General features: G+C 42.3%; 1 protein-coding gene across 11 annotated transcripts in view; it reads left to right on the top strand.

The window, feature by feature from the left end:
- Nucleotides 1-8,104: 8,104 nt before the first annotated feature.
- The window catches only part of ZMIZ1 (zinc finger MIZ-type containing 1), a 1,075,801-nt gene continuing 1,065,108 nt past the window's right edge, over nucleotides 8,105-18,797 (top strand). For 8 of the 11 annotated variants that reach the window (XM_029609503.1, XM_029609504.1, XM_029609506.1 and 5 more), the window contains exon 1: nucleotides 8,432-9,582. The gene's annotated coding sequence lies outside the window, so the exon portion shown is untranslated. Of the gene's footprint in view, nucleotides 8,409-8,431; nucleotides 9,583-18,797 lie in introns of those variants that run through there. The other 3 variants (XM_029609498.1, XM_029609497.1, XM_029609499.1) reach the window with 1 other exon arrangement.

The following is an 18,797-nucleotide window of genomic DNA, read 5'->3' as shown; positions in this document are numbered from 1 at the left end:
GTGTCAAAGTTTGTCCATGTTGAGGTTACCTTAGTGTTCAGTCTGATGTTTTGGTTGTTGTTGATTAAATTGGTTTGTATTAGGTTGCTGTGTTTTGATTGTTTTTCTTTTTTGTCTTTGTAAAAGTGGGGTTGATGCTGTCTGCTACTTTTTCTGTGATGTTTAGCCATAATGTTGTTGCATCTTCGGAGTTTGATAGATTTATGTTGATTAGTTCAGTTTGAAGAGTTTTCTGTAGAAGTTCAGCGTTGAATGGAGGATGGTTTTATTTGTAGTGTTTTGAGGTGAATTGAGGCTGAAGTTTATAGAGAAGTTGGCGGATTAGGTGGTGATCAGACCAAGGTATATCTGTGGTGTGGATTGTATTTGATTGCCAATCTTCAGTGTTGATGAATATAAGGTCAATGGTGTGACCTGCTTTATGGGTTGGAGTTTCAATTACTTGTTTTAGATGTAGTGTTGATAGGGCATCAATGATAGTTTGGCAGGTTTTTGAGTGGGTGAGTGAGTCAAAGTGTATGTTGAAGTCACTTAAGATGATGATGGGTTTGTTGAGTGATATGTTATTCATGATGTATTCAATTAGTGGGGAGCAATTTTTGTCAAGTGATCCTGGAGAACTGGATCCAGGATCCAGGATCCAGGAGATCCAGATTTGTAGTTTTGGTGGATCCAGGATCCTGGATCCAGATTTGTAGTTTTGGTGAATCAAATAATGCAACTTCAAAATGTGCAGATATGTTTGATGGACAAAGTGTTGTAGGTTTTTTTTGGAGATTAGCATTAAACTGCCTCTTTTTTTTTCTTTCTGGGAATTGAGAAGGTATTGTATTCTTAGTTGAATAGTTGGTTAATTAGTAGAGAATCCGTGTTTTTGAGCCAGGTAACCGTTATTGCGATGAAATCTGGTTTGGTGTCTTGCACACCCTCTTAGTCATGAGAGAAACCTGATCAAGACGAGTACTGACTAATGCCCCAGGTACTCCAGGGTCTGCCTGGGCTGTAGTGAACTTTTTGAAAAGTTTACCACCTAGCCCAAGCCTTCAAAGAGCAGAACCATCCGGCGGGTCACGCACACCGGCTCCAGATGAGAATGGCACTCGGATTAACCAATTGTCGAGCTACAGAATTTAGTAACATCTTCACAATGGAGGGCTGCTGTTACCATGACCAAGACCTTGGTAAAAACTCATGGTACTGTTGTAAACATGAATGGCAATGTCTGGAACTGTAAATGTTCTTGAAGGATGCTCAAACGCAGAAACTTCTGATCTTCTTCTCGAAATGGGATGTGCAGATAAGCTTCTGACAGATCCAAGGAGCATAAAAACTCCCCCAGCACACCGCATCAAAAATGGGGTGAATAGTCTCCATGTAGAATTTTGGGACACGTAAATAATGATGCACCCCCTTGAAATCCAGAAAAGAGCTGTCCTTCTTCAGTATTACAAAGTAGATAGAATAATTACCTTGGCCCTGTTCAGGAGGAGGAAGCAGCACCATTGTTCGTAGCAGCTTCAATTTCAACAAAGTTTCGCAAACCACCCGCTGCTTGGCTGGAGCAGCACAGGGCAATATCATAAAAGCACTGCAGATGGGTTGACTCAGGTCCAGTGCATAACCAAGCTGAATGATCTCCAGTACCCACCGATCAGAAGTTATGTAAGTCCACTCCCTGTAGAATTCCTGCAGGCGAGCACTATAGGAGTCAAGAGTATGTGAACCCATGGAACCTCAGGAGGAGGCCCTACCTGCTCTTGCGACTGGGCTGGACTCACCACTTGCTCTTCATGTTCCACGAAAGGACTGCCCACATCCTCTGGGAACTGAAAAGGTTGAAGAGGAAGCTCTAAAGAACTGCCTGCACTTGGAAATGGCTTATAGGCACAAAATTGACCCTGGCCTCTTCCGGCTCTGTAGAACGAGTGGACCTTATCCTTTGGGAGGCACTTGGGCTTAGGGTCACTGAGGTTCTTTATCTGCTGATCTAGGTCCTCACTGAAAGGCAACTTCTCTAAGCAAGTCTTGGACCAAATGTCTGCCATCCAATTGTGCAACCACAGAAGCCGAAAGGGCTACTGCAACCGAAAGGGCTACTGATCAGGCATAGCTCTATAGCAAATTGTAGAGTGTGTCTGCAAAAAAGCCATGGTGGACTCCATCCAAGTGATTTCCTTGCTTTCTGGGAATTGCTGAATCCACCTAAAGAGGGCCCGAACCACCAGAGCAGAACAGATAGATATCTGGACCACAGTGGCCAAGGAGGCAAACAGGCTCCTTAGAGGGGACTCCATATTTCTGTCCTGCGAATTCTTCAAAACCATCCCCTCCTTCACCGGAATGGTGATATGCCTGGTCACAGCTGTGACCAGGGCATCCACTATCAGGACCTGAAAAAATTGCTGTAGCTTAAACAGGGTGACAGGATACAGCCTGTGCAGAAGCCTGACACCTCACAGACCCAACTCCACTCTGCTAACATCATCTCCTCTACCTCTGGGCGGAGCGGGAACACAGTGCTTCCCCTTGGTGATAGTATCCCATACTGGAGTCTCCTGAAGCTAGGACTCTCCCAACCGCAGACAGGAAATCACACTTGTTCTATAAGTAAATTACTCATCCTTATAAAACAGGAGGATGATAGAATCATCCTCTGGCTCCAAGGGATATCGCCCTCCTCCAGGGATGCTGAACCGTCATCGACCCCAGTGTCCTCCTCATCCCCAGGGACCTCCCACAAGGGCCCAAGTGCTTCAATGGCACCTCGTGCCCTCTTGGCCAATAGCCAGGAGGGGTTTCAAACTGATAGAATGAAGGGCCTGCTGCGGACTTGATGGAAATTGCCTGTGAGACCTCCTTAGGCCAAGAAAAAGGACAAGTGCAAGGTGATGCTTATATGAAAAAATAACCCTTGATGTAGTTATACGATGTTAGATTCCATATTAGGGGCTACCATCCAGAAAGGAGATCTAGGCATCATAGTGGATAATACAATGAAATTGTTGCCTCAGTGTGTTGTGGCATTCAAAAACGCAAACAGAATGTTAGGAATTATTAGGAAGGGAATGGCAAATAAAACGGTGGATGTCATAATGCCTCTGTATCACTCCATGGTGAGACTGCACTTGAATAATGTGCGCAATACTGGTCACCGTATCTCAAAAAACATATAGTTGCACTAGAGAAAATACAGAGAAGGACAACCAAAATGATAAAGGGCATGGAAGGCTCCCTTATGAGAAAATGCTAAAGAGTTTAGGACTGCTCAGCTTGGAGAAAAGATGGCTAAGGGGGGGAAATGACAGAGGTCTACAAAATCATTGCTGGAACTAAAATCGAAGGGGAATCATGCCCCTAGCAGGCCCCTGTGAACTCAATTGCTCTCTTGTGAGAGAATACGGGAGTTTCCAAATGGCCTTCAAATCCATACCCATTGCATGTTCTTATGACCATAAGGGCCTCTATCACTCAGAAGACTGCAAATTTCAGCGGGAGTTGAGCTTTTCTCCAAGCTGAGTAGTCCTGCCAAGGAGCAGTTTTTGACATGCTATCCAGTCTGTGTGCAGGCAAGATAAAGGATTCCTTTCTTCCTAGCGGCCTGAGCACCCCGCAGACCTCACACCTCCGCATGCCATGGGTGGCCCTGTCCATGGTAGAATTACCCCCAGGTCTGCCCTGCTAATCGCAAAGCTTTCCCTCTCTGTATAACAAAGATTTTGCAGGTACAATTTTTCTCCACAGCCTTTCTTTTTTTTAAAATATTATTTTTTAAAACTTTAGCCACTCTAGTCACACAAGCACCAGTCCCCTGTAAAGGTGGATAGAAAGCAGGGGAGTGGGATGACCAGGGAGAACAGACAAACTTCTTCTCAGATTCAAAATAAACCATTTGACTCTTTTTTAATTTTTTTCCCAGCCTTCTCAACCTGACACCCCTGCAGGGGCCAGGAATAGCTTACCGGATTCACATTGTTGGAAATACCAGTGGCCTGGCCCCCTGGGGTCTGATCGCAGATCCAACCATTGTACTGTTGCACCAGCCACCCAGCCATCTCCTGGAGACAGAAAATACTTGTTTCTAGCTGATGAGCACCACTCTTAAGTAGTGGCTGTGATGTCACAGAAAAGAAAAAAGTGTTGTCTGCCTCCATCTGCTGGTAGCAGGAAATAACCTGCTTGTCCTGGCCTGGACTGGTGTAACAGAATGATATGGAAGCACCCTTTATTCATCATTGTGGTAAGGATCTTGAACCTGGGCTGCCAGACGACACACCATAACAAACGTTCTCTTTTGGTTCCCTGTCACTCCTCTTTGTCTGCTCACCCCCTGACTTGGCCTTTTACTTTTATCACTTTTCTTTTGACTCTCTCATGCATTATCTGCCACGACCAACCGGACCTGGCATGCTAATTGTCCTTCCTCCAGTCCCCACCTCCTGCCCAATGTAGCCTCTTGGAACTTTGTCCCACCTCACATTCAGGCTGATACAGTGCAGTGCGCTCTGGCGGAGCGCACTGTTAACCCGCGATTGGACGCGCGTTTTCGACGTGCTAGCGTTACCCCTTATTCAGTAAGGGGTCGAAAATGCGCGTCCAACCCCCCCGAACCTAATAGTGCCTGCAACATGCAAATGCATGTTGATGGCCCTATTAGGTATTCAAGCCCTATTAGGTATTCAAGGAAAATCTGCAGCCAAGCCACACATTTTACTTTCAGAAATTAGCGCCTACCCGAAGGTAGGTGCTAATTTCTCCGGGCACCGGGAAAGTGAACAGAAAAGCAGTAAAAACTGCTTTTCTGTGCACCCTCTGACTTAATATCATGGCGATATTAAGTCGGAGGTCCCGAAAGTTACAAAAAGTTAAAAAAAAATGTTTTTGAAGTTGGCCCGCGGCTTGAAAACTGGATGCCCAATTTTGCTGGTGTCCGGTTTCCGAACCCGTGGCTGTCAGCAGGTTTAAGAACTGACGCCGGCAAAATTGAGCGTCGGCTGTCAAACCCGCTGACAGCCACCGCTCCTGTCCAAAAAGAGGCGCTAGAGACAAGCTAGTGTCCCTAGCACCTCTTTCTACCTCTTTTTACTGCCGGGCCTAATTTGAATACTGAATCGCACGCACAGGAGAGTGGCCTGTGCGTGCACCGGGAGAGCGGGCATTTGCCCGCTCTCCTGCGGACTTTACTGTATCAGCCCAATTGTTCTCACTACAGGGGTCCAATGCCGGGTAACTGGAACCCATTTTTCAAATAAAAACCAGGAAGGGGAGGCCAATGGTGGCAGCTGCATTATATTCCCTTGGCCATCTAGGGGCGGTCATGGCAACTTCAACTGAAAAGAGAACTCAAAGAAAGAGACAAAAACAAATAAAGTTAGCCATGAAGTTAGCAAGTTGCACATTTAAGACTAATCGGGGAAAATTATCACTCAACGCACAATTAAGCTCTGGAATTTGTTGCCAGAGGATGTGGTTAGTGCAGTTAGTATAGCTGGGTTCAAAAAAGGTTTGGATAAGTTCTTGGAGAAGAAGTCCATTAACAGCTATTAATCAAGTTTACTTAGGGAATAACCACTGCTATTAATTGCATCAGTAGCATGGGTTCTTCTTAGTGTTTGGGTAATTGCCAGGTTCTTGTGGCCTGGTTTGGCCTCTATTGGAAACAGGATGCTGGGCTTGATGGACCCTTGGTCTGACCCAGCATGGCAATTTCTTATGTTCTTATATAGTAATAATAAATCCATATCATTCTTTTCATATAAAACAATAAAAATGAGTTCCAACAAGAGGGGAACATGGGATTAAGAACAAGAAAAAGAGCCAGGAAAGCCAAAAAACAGGCAAGATATTTTGAGGAGTCTAGTTCCCGTAAACAGAAATTCTCAAGCAGTGCTCCAGCCTTTGATTTTTATCTTTGTGATCAGTAGCAATGCAGATAGCTGCTTGGATTCAGTATTAATTTAAAAGAGAACACTTATGTTGAAATTCAAGTTAGCTTCTGGCTGGACAATGAGTGTGAGCTGGCAGATTCTGAAAGGGGGCCTCTCACTGAAGTGGACTGTGTCCATTTTGTGGAGCAGCAGAAAGATATGCTGTCTTCATGTCCCTTCCCATTATGGAAACATGAAGGCTTGCTGACATTACTGATTGTACGGTTGCTGGCACAAAAAGTATACTCCCAGCAGTAGAAGAGAACCTTCTTCATCAAGGCAACTGATTCAAAATCTATATGGATCTATCACTTATTGTCCAGCCAAGGGTTACTTTCATTTGACTGGAGAGAACACCATCTTACTTTAAGCAGGAGTGTTTTCCTTTAATGCATCTTGTTAATTAGCAATGTCAGATTATTGTATGCTGGATTAACACTTTAGGAATGATTTATCAAGGCTTTTCCCCTTAGGCTCAGATGGGAAAAATCTGCCAACCCTTGGTAAATTTGGCCCGAATCTTTAAACTTCCCTTGCTGTGCACACTATTTTGATAAAAGGGATGGAAAGGCTCCCCTATCAGGAAAGGATAAAGAGGTTAAGGCTGTTCAGATTGAAGAAGAGACCGCTGAGGAGAGATATGAGGACTACAAAATTATGAAAGTACTTGAACAGGTAAATGTGAATAGTTTTTTTTACTCTTTTGGATAATAAAAGGACTAGGACTGCATGAAGTTAGCAAGTAGTTTATTTAAAACAAATTGGAGAAAATTATTTTTCACTCAACCCATAAAGTTCAGGAATTCATTGTCAGAGGATGTGGTTATGGCAGTTAGTGCAGCTGGGTTTAGAGAAGGTTCCTAAATTCCTAGAGTAGAAGTCCATAAACTGCTATTAATCAATAAGGATTAGTAGCTTGGGATCTATTCATTTAATAATAATTCATTTGGGTACATGCCAGGTACTTGTGACTTGGTTGGCCACTGTTGGATGCAAGTTACTGGACCTGATGGACCTTTGGTCTGACCCAGTATGGCATACCTTATGTTCTTATGTCTCAGATATCAGTTTCATTGATCGTTCATCTCAGGGAACTGTACATGGATGACTGGTTAAGCAATAAACGAGTTTTTTTTATATGCATTTTCCCTGACTACCCTCAGTTTCTTTTAAGTATTTCAATATTATGTAGTGCAAGACCTATGGTGTGCTCTGGTGCTCACAAAAATATTCTGAAACTTAAGAAAGTGTTGCTTCTAAATTAAACTATTCCCTTTGCTCTGCTTGTCTAACTCCGTTTGAGTTCAGTAAATCATAGTGATGTCACAAGCATTAAAGCTGCTTTTTTTTTTTTTTAATAATTGTTCGTTTTGAACAGATTATCAGTGAATTTTATTACATCGGATTGGTAATGGGGACTATTATAACCATTTTATGAATCTGGGTACTGAGGTACAAATAATGCACTCAACTACCTAAATTGTTGGATTATTCAACACATATAGTAGCAAAAGATAGACGGGTTGTGGGGAGCCAAACTGACATACCTCATTTTGCTCTAAAATGAACCTATCTTTCATGTTGTGGCAGGTTAGGAATGAAGAATGTTCGTGGAGTGCTTATTATTTATATGAGCAACCAAACTATCATTGCCTTTCCCTGCCCCCGCCATCAAGAACAGGGGGGGGGGGGGGTCGCGACACAACGGTAGGAAGGCTCACACGTCCCTCGCTGTTCAGTTCCCGGTCCCCTCTCCATAAGAGGCGGCATGTGGGAAATAAAAGCTCGTACGCCTTTAAGAAGCGGAGCTGCCCGAGGGGGGGAGGAGAGAGGCTCCGTCTCGCAGCACTGCTGGCAGAGTCATTGTTCCTTGACGTCACTCGGCCAGGTCCGCCGCCGCCGCCGCGCTGCTGCTGCTCTCAAACTTGTCTTTGTTATTCCGAGCTCTCCGTCTGACACCGCGGCGACCCGCAAAACCCGGCCTCGGGCTCCTCGCCGGATACGGAGCTTCCTGCAACTCGAGGCACCGATTTTCCACCTTCCGCCTCCGCTCGCGTAACCCTTTCCTCACCTTCCTCCCCCCACCCATCCCCCCCCCCCTCTCGAACGGGAGCACAGCGGCAGAAAGGACTCCGTGATCGGGAAGAGGTGCAGAGACGCGCGTTTAATTCAAAGTCAGAAGTGCAGAGCAGCTCCACTACGAAAAAGGAAACGTGAAAGAAGCAATTTGTTTAAAAACAAAAAAATACAACAGTAGACTCTTTTCCCCCCTTTTTTAATTAACTGGGCCTCTAAAATCGGATATTCAGAAAGCGGTTCAAACTTACGAGGAGCTACTTAATTTTAAATTGCTTTTTAAACCTCAACACTCGTTGGACGAGGGATGACTATATTTTGGCTTAAGACCTCTTTATAAAACGTTGCTTGTCCTGGAAGTATATATCACATGAAGACTGGGAGTTGATTTTAAAGCTTGCGGTGCTGGTAAGACATGGGGAGGGGGTTAAAATGCCAATGATTTATTTACATCATTTCCTGCATCACCTTTGCTTTAATGAAATTTGGAAGCACATGGGATTTCATTTAAAATTGCTTTAGTGTTTATGTTCACTTACCTTTTAAACCCCAAAACCTAAGTGGATTTAACTGATTTTAAACAACTGCAAACTCTTTTCATGAACCTATTCCCTTCTACTTGTGTTAAAAAAAAAAAAAAAAAAAAAAGTAAATGCATATAGGGTATGAACTCTTGCTGTGGTCCTTTTAGTATATCTCCAGCTTCATTGCCAAGAGTTAGGCCCCCTCTCCCTGACATGGAGGGGGGATCAGATTGCTAGAAATGCCACTGGAACTTCAAAGCCATTTAGTAACAATTAAAGCCCACTTTTCCTGGATGTGTTACAAATTCATGAATATAGTATCCCAGGAGGCACGAAGGCTTGTGCAGCTCTTTTCCTTCTCTCAACGCGTCTCCTATGATTAGAAATCAGCAAACCACCAGGTGAAAACAAATACCAGGAGAAAAAAAACAACAACCAACCAACTTGCACCCTTTGTGTTAGCTTCAGCTGTACTGCAACTAAAATAAGCACAGAATGCTGAGCACTAATTTTCTGTCCAAAAGGACATGTTAAAACGATCCAGAGCGTGCTCTGCTATGAAAAACACATATCCTTATCCTGAACCTACCTTTTAAAGGATTATAGGCGGTGGATGGGAAATCTCTGCTCCTGGTTTCCAGTAAATATTTTTATAAGTACAATCTTTTTTTAAAGGACAAACAGGATCCCGTGTATGTTTTCTCTGTGTGTGTTTTCGAATTTGCAGTAGGTGCTTAGATTTCTAATTTCTTCTTTTTTGAACGAGGAAAAGTCCATACCTAGTGAAGCAGTTCCCTTTCAGATAGGAATCTGGGACAGATTTTGCCAGCAGCCACCAAGCATGGCCCTTTGGTAATAGAATAGCCAATGTAATTTGACACTTCAACTTGCTGTGCTCTCTGCTAGTTGATTCACTTACTCACCCACTAACATTGAGCTCCTTTTCACTGTCTGTGGGCAAAAAAAAAAAAAAAAAAAAGGAAAAAGAAAAGCTGTCGACTACGTCTTAAAAATATACTGAAATGAGGATTTTCCCCTTCCTTTGCTGCAGCTTGTAGGTAAGTTTCGGGGCTATTTTGGAGTCTCCTTTTGCACCTCTCTCCTCTGTTTGTGACCGGGCAGGGTTTGCATCTTGAATGGGGGTTTCTGGAGAAACAATGGAGAAGCCAGTTAAGGAAACATTACGTACGATCAATGTGTGAAGATCCCTTAAAGGAAAGGTGGGGGGTGGGGTGGGAGCGATCCGGCTAAAAGCGCGAGGTAGCCTGGCCAGGGATTTCTCCCCTCGTCTGTTGTGATTGCAAGGTATGGAGATTGGAACAGACAGGAAGCGTGTCCTGTATTGTGGCCGGGGGAGCACTTTTTGGATGGGCTCCTTGTGCCGAGTGCAAGGGATGCGATCTTCCCGCACGTTAGTTTAACACACGGCCCATTTTCGAAAATATTTATTTATATACCCAAGTTTTGAAGCGCCCGCATCTTTTTGTGTAAGAACGCGTCGGAGCCAGAAAGTGAAAGAGAGAAATGTTGAGCTATAGAAGCCCGGATCGTTTGCGCCTAATCCCCCTGGGGGGTTACTTCTCTTTTTCGGAAAGGTTTAGCTGGGTAAATAGAGGCAGACTGTGCATAAATTGTAGTGATCGCTACGGCTGCCCCTAGTAGCGAGGGCTGGATAATTCACAATAGCCGAAAGTAGTTGGAAAATCGAGCATGTTTTCTGCGCTTTGGGAAGGCTGCCTGAGTAAATTCCTCGCGTCTGGGTTTTGAAAGCCAGTTGGGACCGGGGCCTCTCTTACAGGGCAGTAGGAAGGAGTAGCCTTGCTCGCTCGCTCTCTCTCTCTCGCTTTCTCTCTCCTGTGTACATCTGTCCAGGAAGCCAGTAGAAGAAAAAAAAAAAAAGGGCAGATTGAGCAAGGCAGCACGGCTTTCTTACAGTTGAGGGCAAAAAGGGAGGGAGTCATTTTCATGGGAGCCTGAGCTAACTGCTGTAATGGGGAAAAGACACTGTTAAGACACTTTAGGAATGTAAACATACAAACACTGGCTGGCTATTTCAGGGATTATTCCTTCTGCACAGCATTTTGTTAGTGCCTGCAAACCTCGTTTGCTTTGAACGGGGGGAAAGTCTTATTTTATGTCCTTTAAAAAGAAAACAAATCTGTTTTAATTATTATTTTGAAGGCAGCACGTGTTTTTTAAAGTTGAAGACTTGGCTAATAGGATGAACAGGATTCAGTGCACTGCTAATTGTGTTGTTTTTTTTTGAACTGTTGTAAATCTAATTACAAAGTGTGTAATGAAAATTGTAGCAAATACAATAAAAATGTGTTGCCTTTCGTGGTTTTTTTTTTTTTTTAATCCCCGCCCCCCCCCCCCCCCCCCCCCTTAACTAGTCTAGTCGGTTGCCCTGAGAATATACAGCTGCAGTAGTATAGGTGGTTTATTCGGGCTGGGTATAAGGAATGGCACTGCATTACTGTCTGATCGTGCACGGAGTGTATATTTTTTGTGCTTCAGTTAATAATCTGCAAACGGCTTAATGGCTCTGTAGTGCCAGAGGAATTGGTTTTCTCCATTTGCTTCAGCAGGCCTGAGTGAAGCTGGTGTTCTGACTGCTTTTTCAATGCATTGACAGGAGAGAGGAGGATTTAACTTGGCAGCCTGAACAAATGCTCTCTCAAAGGTTTCCTAAGAGACAGTATGAGAGCGGAGGAGATGAATGACCTGGGGTAGTTTTAGGGTGCTACCTATACAAGCTTTGTTTTAAATATGAAATGGCCATTTAGAAGAGTGAATAGAGCTGTGTGCAGCAGAAAGGCAATAGGCTTATAAAATTTAAAAGGGCAAAAGCCCGTAATTCTCCTGCAAAGCAGTGGCTCTGCGCTTTAGTTGAGTAGTTTGAACTGCCTTGAAGTGCCAGGGCTTTTAAGAAAGCTCCAGCGCGGGTTCCTCTGTGACTGCAATAAGGAACTTGGCCTTGTAAACTGGAAGATTAATTATGCAGTATATTCTCCGGGGGTGGGATGGGGGAGGAGGGTAGGAAAATAACTTATCCTTAGGTAACCTTTTTAGATGACTAGATTTGAGATCCTTGATTTCAAATTGTACCTTTTTTCCCCCATGCTGGTGTAACTGGAGTGCATATAGTTTTGAATGGAGGTTCTAAACTTGTATTTGTTCACAATTAAGGAACAGTTTAGCACGACCTAAAGAAAAATTAAGACTACATCAGTCGTCTTGGGTGCAGTAAGGACTTTTTTTTTTTTTTTAAACAGAAATAGATCCGGTGGTGTTTGCTTCAAACTGGCTCTCCCTTCTTGGGATGGGGGTGGGGATGGGGATGTACTATGCCATCAATCTTCTTGTGGCGGGGCCTGATTCAGGTTTATGAATGCCAGAAGACTTGCGCTGACCTTTTTCTGTTCAAGTCGAGGATGTTGAAACACCAGCCATCAAACAAAAGACACATTGAAAGCAGGATCCGCAAAAGAGCACGTGTGAGTTTGAGGCTGCTTGAGTGCATTTTGGTGGCTGTGTCTTTACTCCAGCTGAAGAAAGGGCCAGCTCTTCCAACAAATCACACTGTAGAAATTAATTTAAAAGAATCTTAAGAAACCGATGGTAGTTTCCAGACTCCTGGTGCTTGCTGACTGGGATGTTTATCATCGTTCCTTGTTACTTTTTTATTTTTTTCATTTTTTTCCAGAAATGCCTGGGGGCATAGCTGTTTTGGCTGGAGGAAGGGCAGGTAATGGTCTGGTGGTGGGGAGGGGAGACTATTCTGTTGAGAAAATGATGAAAACTGAGCAATCAATTCGAAAGAAATGGTTCTTGCATCTTAAAAAGCAGTTTACTGGGTATCTTTAAGACAAAAGAGTGAGATGCTGCAAGGAGGGACTCCAAAAGAATTAAACCATTCTACAAGAGAGTTCAGTTCTAAAAATGGTGTGCATTCCCTGCTCTGGAACTGCACATCTTTGCACAACATTTATACAAATGAGTTGGGTTTGTCTGCATGAGGAATGCTTAGCATTTTGGCAATGCTTCTGTGGGTGTTCGCGTGTGTGTGTATATATTTTTTTTAACTTCCCTTTATGGTCTCTTCCTTCCAAAAGTTCCATTTTTTATGTTGGCTTTTAGCCAAGGCAAAACTCTCAAAAATTGGTTGTAAAAAAAAAAAAAAATAGACAAATGAAGGCCACACATAGAAGAAAAAAGTATTAGTAATCTGCACTGTGACTGTAGGCCCTGAGTCCCTGTAACCTTCTTTGGAGAAGGCTTGGCGAATGACCCTATCCCACTAGCTTGCTGTGCCATGATTTCTGTGTTGATGCAAACTATGGGAATTGCACCTTGGACCTTAGGGGCAATAAGTTGTGTACAGAAGCATAATTCTGGTATCCCAGCGCATCTTCTGTTACTTTCTTGGCAAGTGAGGGCAGATGTACTTGGTAATCGTGTCTGTAATAACTCTGCTCAGAAGGCCAAAAGCACGGATAAGGGATGGTTTTTGCAGCCTTCTGCCTGCCCATTGCTCTTATTGGATTGCAGGAGTAGGAAGATAAGATATTCTAATCTTTTTATTCCTTATCCTGTATTTTCTTTGCTGTGTAACACAGCATTCTCAGTATTTACCAGTAATTCAGTATGTAATGCTAGTTACATGTGGAAAGCTGTGTTTTTATTGCCCTGTTGCTTGCATGTATGCTATATTTTAAGTGTGTATTTTTTTTTTAACTGAGAGGTTAATCTATATAAACGGAGACAATGGCATCATTACTACATTGTAATGGGTGAAAAGTGGAGCCCGTACACCACACAAACTGCTCAGTGGAACACCTGTTCTGTGCAGCAAATCAAAGCTCGATGAAAACACTTTTAAATTGTTGATTTATAATAGAATCTGGATGCAAAAAAAAAAAAAAAAAGGAATTGAAGGTACAAGCCCTAAACTTTTAAACTTATGTGATTTTTCTTGTAGCACAGGTGCAAGTTTATCCATTTAATTTTTACATTTATTGCTGAAGACATGTAGTAGCATTATGTTAGAATTTGCTTTATTTTTGAAAGAAAACCAAATAACCTTGTAATGCCACAATCTTATTCACGTTTGGCTTAGGCAGAGCTGTTGTCTAATATTTTGACTTGCATAAAACCATCTGGTAAGGGTATAAGAGATGTCCTGCTTAGCAGTGGGGTTTTTTAAGGAGGAAGAAAGGTTTTAATGTCAGGGATACATCTCTGTGATTTGTGACTGTTGGAGGCAGTACTGTCGTTCAATAATAATATGCAAGTACAAACAGTTCCCTTTATTCAGGAAATCATGTGAGGCTATTTGCTTGATCAAAAAGTAGAGTTATTTTACAAATGTTTAAAGCTGTAAAAAAATGTGTGTTTTCTTCAGCCCTTTGCAAACCTGAGTCCTGCTCTCCAGGGGTCAAAGTAGGACTGTAGGGTGCAAAATAAACCACTGTTTCTCCAGGGAACACTTAATATGATCCTTCCATGTGCAGTCTGCCAGGGCAGTTACATAGAAACCAAGGAAGCTCAACTGACAGTTAATAGTTTGTCAGCACAAGGCGCTTGTTTGACTTTCTTCTGACTAAATGTTTACATGGGAAGGACTGGTAAAGACTTGATTTACATATCAGATGTTGTTATAAAGGTAAAATATTTATTTCTAACCCAGAAGTCTGAGTTTAATAACTTGTATAGTGTTTGACCCAGTTTGAAAGTATCACAGAGGAATTATTTTGCTAAGCTGTTATGTCTTTTGATTACTTGGTGGTGTTCATTCTTTGATGTTCCATGTGGATTTATATAATAGCTAAGTTTGCTGTTAGTGTAGGGTCCTTCTTTCTCTTTCCCCCTTTTTTGTAAATGTCTGTGCATGATGTGTTCCTAGGGGTGTGGGTGCGTGTTTATATAATGTATGTGTATATATTTTCTAGGAAAATGGAGCAAATGGTAAATACTAAATTTGGTGATTTTAATACAGTGATTAAGACGCACACATGACATCATGGTTGAAATTTACTAGTTTTTCTTCCTCTTTTTTTTTTTTTTTTTTCTGCGAGAACTTGCACTTACCTCTGCCATTATAAATTGGTGTAAGAAATCACATTGGGGGAAAAATTGCCGTCTGTTTGCTTACTTAAGCTACATAAGGCATTCTAGGGCAACGTGACATGTGTTTCTATTCATTCTTTTGCTACCAGAAACTAACACATCAAATGTGTTTATCTGTTTTGTATGTCAGCTTTGGTCCTGTTACACAGTTCTACAAAAGTGAAATGTTTCCTGCACTGGGTGGTAACAGTCTTTTGCTTTTAATACACAACTGTTACAAGCAGGTGAGAGAAGGCAAAAACTTGAGGGCTTGACTATGTTTTAGAAGGCAGCAGCGGGTACCAAATGATTGGCCTGCTTGCAATGTGAATTTTATCAGTTTTCCAGCATTTCCAGATATTCTTCTGACTAATCGGAATAGCAAGTGCATTAAATGATAGGTGGCAGAACAGTAAGGTTTCAGTTGATTGTTCAGGGACAAAAGTGATTCTTTTGGTAGGCATCCTCTTGTCACTTAGCTGTGCTTCTGTTGTATGTCCTCTGAGAACTTCATTTTGACCGCACTACAGTTTGTCTTAATGACTGTCCTAAAGTTTCACCCGTTTCTCCTCCTTTCACATTGTTTTAATCTCAAATCTAGATTAGCTTGCATTTTACTTTTAATCTAAAGGTTATTCATTTTGATTTTGTTACATTATATCCTGGTTCATGTGATGGCTGTGCAGTTTATACTAGACCTTTTCGTTACTGGATTGAAACTGCATTCTAGTGCTGTAACAGACCTTGGGGTATATGTATTAAGGGGCTCTCCTGTTGTGTAAAAAAAAAAAAAATAATTAATATATCTGTCCCCTCTCTAGTCAGGAGTCTATACTGTTCTTTTTGAAGTTATCTATTCCTTGTCCTGAGATGAATGTTTTGATTTCTACAGATTGCACTTTGACCCTGCAGGTTTTGTGACTACATAAAGTTAGTTTACACTTCTTGTTCTAATGGAAGAGCTGGCAGGATTCTACAACAATACTGGAGCAGCCTTGCAGCAATACTAGTAATCTGGTATTGTACAGGGAGGATTGCCTTGTGTCTTGAAAGTATCACCAGTCATTTTTATAATCCCAAATACATTGAAAGCTGACAGTCCATCACCGCTGACTGAATATTATATGTTGCTATTCTGTGCATGCATGCTGTAGGAGGTGGAGAAACAGAATTATGGTATTTCTCGCTATCCAGTTTAAAATTAAGTAGACTGAGGCACACAGAAAAGTGATTTGTTCGCAAATTCACAAATACACTGTAGAAGCTGTAAAAAAAATATGTGAAAATGCATGCTGCTCCAGTCAGGATCTGGAGAACAACTTTTTTTTAACATTAAAATGTTTCAAGTTTATTATATTATAGTCCCAAAGAAATTGGGTCCATTGGGTAATGCCTCTCAGGGAGTGTAGAAGACAACACATGACTTTCATGTTGGATTCCTTCCTCAGTCTTTTGCCGGGAAGGATTGTACAAACTATCAGGTTGGAAATTCCTGCAGTACATACCGTGCTAGGAATGGTCTCTCAGTGCTGGTTTATTATTAGATAAGGCCATAACATAAATATTCCCTGACTTTATAATGTATTGCAGGTAGCTTCATCAAGATCACAAACATTCACTGTTTGGGCAAAGCTTGAATCCTGTCCAGGTCAATTTCCACAGTGATTCTTTTCCATGGACAGACACAGGCTGACGTGCAAAGCTGTGCCAGCCGAATGCACTGTTTACCTGCACTTGAATGCATGTTTTGTGAGCATTAACATGTGTGGGTAAAATTGTGTGTTTTTTGTCTTGGCCTCCCTTGCATGGAAATCCCATTCTAATAGGGACATTAGCTATTGCCTCAAAATGTAGCGAGGTGGGCTGGAATAGCTTCTGTTTTCTAGCGCAGGAAACTTTACTCCTGGTCAGAGGTGGAGTAAAGTTTCCAGCATTGAGGAAATGGAATTTCATGGGCCTGAATTCAAAGCTGAAACCAATTAGGCTGAGAGCTGCACATCTTTTACTGGGGCTGCTGTCTCTTTAAGAGGCCTTCGTCCCCTCTCTGGCCCTGGAACAGGAAGTCCCCCATACCAGCTCTGACCTGATGGCAGCAGCATGGCATTAGCTTACTGTATCAGAAGTTTAAAAATATTTAACCTGTGTGTTAAACTGTGGGCTGAATATTGATGCACACTTTCAACACGCAAGCTATTGCATTGGTCTGATAGTAAATACCCAGGGCGGTGCTAGTTTTTTTTTTTTTTTTTTTTTGCTGCCCTGTCTGAACAATTAGTGTTCTGGCCCCCCTTCTCCCCACCTCATTCAGTCTCTGTCCCAGACCTGTCAAAACCCAGCTCCCTCCAGCAATCTATATTTTTAAAAACTGACAACCGCACAGAACCTAAGGGAAAAGTACCCTAGGGAAACCTTACAGCCTTGCACACACCACTACCCCTACGCTCCCACATCCAAATTTAATTATGCACGTATAACAAATTTTACATAAAAAAGTATATTCAAAAGTACAATCTTCTGAGGCAAAATATCACAACATGTTTAGTACATTTACAAGCACTGCTGTGGTGCCAACCGGAAAACTCTGCAAAAAAGACACTTGGAACTCCTATGAAATTTGTAATGACACCTCAGAAAGCCATGAATTAACATAATTACCATTACAATATAGTAAACCTCCCATACCAAAACAATCCTAACTGCCAGCACTCAAACAGTAACAACTTATCTATGAAAAGGCAACACTGCAAATATTATACAAGGCCCTAGAACACAAATACACCTCCTATTAGGAAAACAGAACAAGCCAGACTGCTATAGATCCCTACACAGAAACTACACGCTAGCAAAATAGCTCACCTTTGTCACATATGCAGAATACAGATAGACCCTGACCAAATACAGAATAAAGAGACCAGAAAGTATAAATAGAAGCATGCTGAGAGGAACTGAACTGGAACCCACAAGCCAGCCTCTATGTGCAGAGCAGCAATGGAAATACAGAAACCTTACCATTCTTCATAAAACTTTACATAATAAAATCAAGAAATATACATCATAATAGTAAAATCCTATTCATACAAATAATATTTCAAACTAGTTAATGAGTAGAATATCCAAAATTTCCCAAACACCAATATAATTAAAAAAATCCAATAATTAAAAATAATTCTAATTTCCCCAAAAAATAAAATATTTCAAAACAGAAAAAAAAAAATCAAATTGCACACAATAATTAAAATGAATAAGGATTAAAAAAATCTCTTATTCTCCATACCTGAGATTTTTTGATTTCCAGTTACCCTGAGATTGTCATGGATTTGGGGAGGTAGGGCCACACAAATCTTAACTTCTCTCTTTCACATACAAAATAACTCATTGATTCTGTCATATACATGCCTATGCTCTCTCACATACACAAGCTCTCTCTTCCTCACACCCATGTGTGTGTGTGCATGCCTGTGAGAGTCTATATGTAATATATAGGCTCTCACAAGCACATACACACAGGCTGTCTGAGACACATAGGCTCTCACACAGATGCACACATTTTATAGGATGTTGCATACAGACACATACTCACAAGTTTGCCCACGGACATACACATACATGGCCTCCAGGTTTTCTTTGGGTCTGGTGGGATGAGCTCCATCATGACCCACCGGCCTTCCTGCTCTTGGGTGGAGGTTTGGGGCTGAAGCTGAGCGTGTCCACGGGAAGTTGTGCACAGGCGCACATGCTGGAAATTACAGGGACCATTGCAGCGGTGCAGTATAGCCTTATTTTTGGCCGCCTCGCTTCCTGTTTAGCCTTCGGCAGGTTGGGCTCTGCTGGTAGCCCTGCCATTTCTCTTCCTCTTCAGCTGCTGGGTTAGGATCTGCTGGTGGCCTTGCGGCCTCTCCTGTGGCTGCCCCCCTTGGGTGTGCTATTCTGTGCAAATGCATGGTATGCACACCCGGTCACACTGGGACTGTAAATATCAGACACAACTTCTACTTACAAGATTAACACAGAACGTCAGTACTTTCACATCAGGGAACATCACTTTAGGATAAAGAGCTCACATGTCTTTCACTAAGATCCCACTTTGTTGCGCCATTGTTGAGCCTTCTAAATTCAGTGAATGCATTCCTGATGTCCCAGCATAGCTTTCCAAATCTTCTGAGGA

Source organism: Rhinatrema bivittatum, chromosome 7 (genome assembly GCF_901001135.1).
Source record: "Rhinatrema bivittatum chromosome 7, aRhiBiv1.1, whole genome shotgun sequence".
Lineage (NCBI taxonomy): Eukaryota > Metazoa > Chordata > Amphibia > Gymnophiona > Rhinatrematidae > Rhinatrema > Rhinatrema bivittatum.
This window is presented reverse-complemented; position numbering and strand designations above follow the sequence as displayed.